Here is a 7,251-nt window from a genome sequence, read left to right as displayed (position 1 = left end):
GTTTTGGGTCCAGGAAGCTATTTGTGTCGACCCAAATTGCCTCCCTTCTCCCCACCTGAAATCCAGGTGGATTGAAAGACCTGCCCGAGGTCAGTGGATCCAGGTATCCGTCCGTGGCCCCCCCGGACTTCAACCCTTCCCCACATTCCAAGGAGTCGGTCAATCAATCTTCGGCTATCCAGAGAATCTATCGAAACTGATGCTCCTACAGGAGGGGACACACAGAGAAATCTGTGCCCTGTACTTGCAACCGTTCCGACAGGCTCGAACGCAGATCTATCCGGATTAGGAACTTGTTCTATCCGACTAGGCCACGCTGGAGTTGCCTTCTGAATCAAATTTGGCACTTGTATTTATATCTCATAGCAAGGTTAGTTAGTGTCTATTTATCAACAGTTGCAATGATTGATATGTGAAGTTGTTAATTTGTGTTGACAGTTAGAATAACCAGACAGCTTTGTTTGATAAGGTTGCAGTCCCGTGTGGCAGTTTTATGAATGAATATTGGAGAATTTAGGCTAACTGACATGTGTGTGTGTGTGTGTGTGTGTGTGTGTGTGTGTGTGTGTGTGTGTGTGTGTGTGTGTGTACTCACATAGTTGTACTCACCTAGTTGTGTTTGCGGGGGTTGAGCTCTGGCTCTTTGGTCCCGCCTCTCAACCGTCAATCAACAGGTGTACAGATTCCTGAGCCTATTGGGCTCTATCATATCTACACTTGAAACTGTGTATGGAGTCAGCCTCCACCACATCACCTCCTAATGCATTCCATTTGTCAACCACTCTGACACTAAAAAAGTTCTTTCTAATATCTCTGTGGCTCATTTGGGCACTCAGTTTCCACCTGTGTCCCCTAGTGCGTGTGCCCCTTGTGTTAAATAGACCGTCTTTATCTACCTTATCAATTCCCTTCAGAATCTTGAATGTGGTGATCATGTCCCCCTTAACTCTTCTGTCTTCCAGCGAAGTGATGTTAAATTCCCGTAGTCTCTCCTCGTAGCTCATACCTCACAGCTCGGGTACTAGTCTGGTGGCACACATTTGAACCTTTTCCAGTTTAGTCTTATCCTTCACTAGATATGGACTCCATGCTGGGGCTGCATACTCCAGGATTGGCCTGACTTATGTGGTATACAAAGTTCTGAATGATTCTTTACACAAGTTTCTGAATGCCGTTCGTATGTTGGCCAGCCTGGCATATGCCGCTGATGTTATCCGCTTGATATGTGCTGCAGGAGACAGGTCTGGCGTGATATCAACCCCTAAGTCTTTTTCCTTCTTTGACTTCTGAAGAATTTCCTCTCCCAGATGATACCTTGTATCTGGCCTCCTGCTCCCTACACCTATCTTCATTACATTACATTTGGTTGGGTTAAACTCTAACAACCATTTGTTCGACCATTCCTTCCGCTTGTCTAGGTCTTCTTGAAACCTCAAAAAGTCCTCTTTGGTTTTAATCCTTCTCATAATTTTAGCAGCGTCCGCAAACATTGAGAGAAATGAATCGATACCCTCCGGGAGATCATTTACATATATCAGAAACAAGATAGGACCGAGTACAGAGCCCTGTGGGACTCCACTGGTGACTTCACGCCAATCGGAGGTCTCACCCCCTCACCGTAACTCTCTGCTTCCAATTGCTTAGATACTCCCTTATCCACTGGAGCACCTTACCAGCTACACCTGCCTGTCTCTCCAGCTTATGTACCAGCCTCTTATGCGCACACACACACACACACACACACACATACACACACACACACACAGTGTTGGAAGACAGAAGAGTTAGGGGGGACATGGTCACCACATTCAAGATTCTCAAGGGAATTGATAACGTAGATAAAGACGGTCTATTTAACACAAGGGGCACATGCACAAGGGGACACAGGTGGAAACTGAGCGCCCAAATGAGCCACAGAGATATTAGAAAGAACTTTTTTAGTGTCAGAGTGGTTGACAAATGGAATGCATTAGGAAGTGATGTGGTGGAGGCTGACTCCATACACAGTTTCAAGTGTAGATATGATAGAGCCCAATAGGCTCAGGAATCTGTACACCTGTTGAGAGGCGGGACCAAAGAGCCAGAGCTCAACCCCCGCAAACACAACTAGGTGAGTACACACACACACACACACACACACACACACACACACACACACACACAAGGGATTCTGTAATTCTGTGATTCTGTAAGACTCGTAATTCTGTGGCGCGGGTTCGATTCCCGCACGAGGCAGAAACAAATGGGCAAAGTTTCTTTCACCCTAAGTGCCCCTGTTACCTAGCAGTAAATAGGTACCTGGGAGTTAGTCAGCTGTCACGGGCTGTTTCCTGGGGTGTGTGTGTGTGTGTGGTGTGGGAAAAAAAAAAAAAAAAAAAAAAAAAGTTAGTAAACAGTTGATTGACAGTTGAGAGGCGGGCCGAAAGAGCAAAGCTCAACCCCCGTAAACACAACTAGTAAACACACAGGAAGCAGCCCGTAGCAGCTGTCTAACTCCCAGGTACCTATTTACTGCTAGGTAACAGAGGCATTCAGGGTAAAAGAAACTCTGCCCATCGTTTCTCGCCGGCGCCCGGGATCGAACCCGTAACCACACGATCACGTGTCCAGCGTGCTGTCCACTCGGCCACCGGCTGTGTGTGTGTGCGTATGGGCGTTAATCTACGACTCTAATATGACTCACTGGCTGCTGGCGTCATCCAAAAGGCTGACTCACTTAGGGCTGAACTGGACACCGTCCATCCAAGACTTAGTAAAGACTGTCTTAGTGATCTTAAAGACCCCCTCCCCCCCCCCTTCCCGCAGGTCCAGGCTGAGGGCAACACAGCTCGTGGCAGATGCAACAGCATAAAACCATCTTAGTATAATTGTTTGCAACATTGCCATGAGTTTACCAACACTGTTTTACCCATGCACATGCATTTTGAGCCCCATTGCCATACTTTTTTACCCTATTGCCATACTTTTTTACCCCATTGCCATACTTTTTTACCCCCATTGCCATACTTTTTTACCCCCATTGCCATACTTTTTTACCCCCATTGCCATACTTTTTTACCCTATTGCCATACTTTTTCCCCATTGCCATGCATAATAATCATTGCTTAAAAACATATATTTGAAGGAAATTAAGACTTAATTATTGGTAGCATTTGCAAGTAAAAGGTTATACAAAACAAATAATAGGGTGAAAGACAGACTGTTTTAGCGTGAAGAAACAGCTTCAGCGTCAAGAAACAAAAACAGCTTCAGCGTCAAGAAACAAAAACAGCTTCAGCGTCAAGAAACAAAAACAGCTTCAGCGTGAAGGAACAAAAGCAGCTTCAGCGTCAAGAAACAAAAACAGCTTCAGCGTCAAGAAACAAAGACAGCTTCAGCGTGAAGAAACAAAAACAGCTTCAGCGTCAAGAAACAAAAACAGCTTCAGCGTCAAGAAACAAAAACAGCTTCAGCGTCAAGAAACAAAAACAGCTTCAGCGTGAAGGAACAAAAGCAGCTTCAGCGTCAAGAAACAAAAACAGCTTCAGCGTCAAGAAACAAAAACAGCTTCAGCGTCAAGAAACAAAAACAGCTTCAGCGTCAAGAAACAAAAACAGCTTCAGCGTCAAGAAACAAAAACAGCTTTAGCATGAAGGAACAAAGACAGCTTCAGCGTCAAGAAACAAAAACAGCTTTAGCATGAAGGAACAAAAACAGCTTCAGCGTGAAGAGTGAAAGAGATAGAGGCCCCAAGAGACTCCACACCTTAAAATATATACAAGATAAATTTTAAAATACAACTGTAGCTCTTCCAAACCACTTTTATTTTGGTGTAGTGGCTAAACTGTATGAACCAAACCCAGCAATATTAGAAGCATGGACACCAACACCCAAATAGAACAAGTAGCGGGAAGACATTTGAAATTGAATTATTTGACGGTTGACAATACCGTTAACCGTCATGGTTCAAATTTGAAAGGAGGTAGGGATTTAAAATTTAATTATTTAACGGTCTAAAAATACACCATAACGATAGACGTGGATATATATATACAATGAGAAGTATAACTCCCCTTTTTTGCTGTATACTGAGAGTATACTTTAGTCCAGTATACTTGTGGTCACCTTAAGAACCTTGCAGATAGGCCTTAGGCCTTAAAGACAAGCGTCAATGTAAGGATGACATGTGCAGCCACAGATGTACTTGTAGCAGACATGGAGAATGTCTCCAGTAGCCTCTTCCCCCTCACAACACTATTCTAACAACTCCGCCCAATGAACTTTTCAAAATAATTAGTTCTACCCTTACCCATTTTCCCTCATAAAAAGGCCTAGTTATCTCATCAGAAGTAACAAGACTTTTCATAATGTTGTACTTAGAATCTATAGACTATAAATTACTCATTACTTTACTCCGTGTCATAGAAAACGGCGTGAAGGTTTGTGGGTACCTACCATTTGCATAAACAGCAAACCAATTTCGTTTTTTGCTGGTCCTGTTGATTCTTTCTAATTTTCAATTGCTTTCCTTATTTGCAATAAATTATTATTTTGGTGGATATGTTGAGATTACTGAGCTGTCTGTCATGAGTGTGGGGAGGGGGGGGAGGGAGGAGCTGGGCCGCCTACAGCCACTCCGACTGTCTCACCACGCGGCTGTTAAAGGCTTTGTCTCAGGTTAGTGTGGGTCACCCAGGTGTGGGAGGAGACACAGGTGTGGGTGTTGGTGCAGGTGTGGGAGACCATGTAGGTGTCGAGGACCACAGATACTAGGGGGGGGGGAAATGACGATGATGTGTGAGATGACGGGTGTGGCATGTGATATTGGTACATATGAGGCTGCGTGTTTAGAAATATGTGGTTTTGGGGGGTGAGTGAGAGTGAGTGAACTGTGAGGGTGAGAGTGAGTGAACTGTAAGAGGGCTGAGTGAGAGTGAGTGACTGTGAGAGAGGGTGAGTGAGAGTGAGTGAACTGTGAGGGTGAGAGTGAGTGACTGTGAGAGAGGGTGAGTGAGAGTGATTGGACTGCAAGAGAGGGTGAGTGAGAGTGAGTGAACTGTGAGGGTGAGAGTGAGTGACTGTGAGAGAGGGTGAGTGAGAGTGATTGGACTGTAAGAGAGGGTGAGTGAGAGTGAATGGACTGTGAGAGGGGTGAGTGAGTGGGTGGAGGTTGGTGTGAAATGTCAGCAGGTGAGAGGGTCCACAGTAGTTTCCCCTCACCCCCTCCCCTTCCCCCTCATCCACCTACACTTTCATCCTCATCCACCTGCCTCTTCACTCCAGGACCCCCCCACTCATCTGCCCTTTCCTCATAACTCCTCATCTGCCATCTGAGGCCAGTGGCACTCACCTCCCCCCCCCTACATCTGAGTGCCTCACACACACTTGTATGCCGCTAGCAGGTGTGTGTGTGTGACGTGTGTATGAAGCCCTCATGTCTATGCTTCCCATATGAGTATGCTGCACAGGCACATGTGCAGTCTGCGAGCCTGTGTCACTCACGCTCCTATGCCTCATGACACTCGTGAGGTACACATACACACACACTCATATTTGGCCAACACACTCATGCCGCCCACTTACTCATGCCTTCCATGGACTCATAGCACCGCCAAACCCATGAGTGTTCATCAATAAACACTCGGGCGTAATAGACGCATTCCAGCACATATGTACGCCCGCACATACGTACACCCGCACGTACGTACGTCCGCACATATGTACGCCCACACGTACACACTGGGAAGCATACACGAACCTCCCTCTCAGACCACCTCGGTAGTTATCTAAGTATTTGCGATGGTCCGAAAGCATATTACGGTTTCAGTGATAGCCTACTGACAAACAGGGAAATGAACCTTTGTCCTAAACAGAAATTATTCTCAAGTTATACATTTATTGTAATATAAATCCAGACGGGACACCACGAGCGTAGCTCTCGTCATGTAAGTACATTTAGGTAGTTACGCACACACATATATGTAAACAAAACACATAGCCTGTTATACAGGAATTGTAGGTTTATATCTACAGATGACTGGAAGGAAGAGAGACCACGTGGTTTAAGCTGTATATATGTTGTTGTTGTTGAGTTAGGGGCGACGACGATCGTGGGATCGGATGCGCCCCGGCGTACCCGTGAAGGGTGAATCGCAAAGCCAGAAAAGGCGAAACGCCAAGCCAAAACGCGAAACGAGTGGCGCCAAGCACTAGAAACTAATATGCCACACGGCAAAGCTACGCACAAAGGGAGAGGCAGAAGCACATAATAGAACAGGGCAAACAAACAGCCAGAAGGGCACACAGCATGTCAGAGCAAATACACGGGGAATCAGAGCACATACTTGCCCGGGAACTCGGCCCGCGGGAACCGTACATTGAACGCCTCCCAGAGCAACCATTGCCAAGGGTCTCGTCCATCCACCGGGGACGCCATAACATCCGGAACCGGGGCAACAAACACCTGCAAACTGGGGACCCAGATGGTAGAACTCATGAGGCGAGAAGTCGCCACTCGCCCCCACAGGAAGGGAACTTGCCCCCCACGAAAGCACTCCGGTCCGTCAGACAGCAGTAACTCGGCAATCTTCGACCAGTGACCCGGTGGCATCACAGACGCCGGCAACACGTCCCCCAGGGCCCCAACGCGCACCCGCACCACAGGGGTACCCGCGGCCCCGGGCACACCACCAGACGACAGCAGGGAACCCGGACGGCGCGCATCCTTCCGTAACGTCACCACCAGGCCACGCCCAGCACCAGAGTCCACACCATCCCTGGCAGCGGGAGCCACCACCCCCCACTGTGGAGAGTCCCCCGGCGGAGAAAGAACCGAAGACACGTCCGAGACACAGGCACCAGCACCGGCAGGCACATGGACCTCCGCCACCACGAACCGCGGAGACATCGACGCATCCATATCCACACTGTCAACACCCGAAGCCCCGCAGTCACTGAAGTCACCAACGTCGGCCCAGGAAGAAGACGAACGCCGGGAACGTTTGGGCACCGGCCGGATATCGTCCGAGCCGGTAAGTGACCCAGAAACACGGGTACCACGAGCCGAAGGAACCGACGCCAGAACGGCAGCAGCCTCTACCACAGGGGGAACTGGACCACACACAGCAGGAGGCTCCGCAGCCACCCCAGCACCCAGCACATCCGGGACCCGAGTCACGGACACAGGGCCAGGCGCAGCATCAGAAGACGAGGGAGAAGACAGCGACGTCACACAGGGAGCTCCAGGAAGGCCCACGGGAGCAGCTGGAACAG

Source organism: Procambarus clarkii, unplaced genomic scaffold (genome assembly GCF_040958095.1).
Source record: "Procambarus clarkii isolate CNS0578487 unplaced genomic scaffold, FALCON_Pclarkii_2.0 HiC_scaffold_119, whole genome shotgun sequence".
NCBI classification, from domain to species: Eukaryota; Metazoa; Arthropoda; class Malacostraca; order Decapoda; family Cambaridae; genus Procambarus; species Procambarus clarkii.
Note: the sequence above shows the minus strand (reverse complement) of the source record.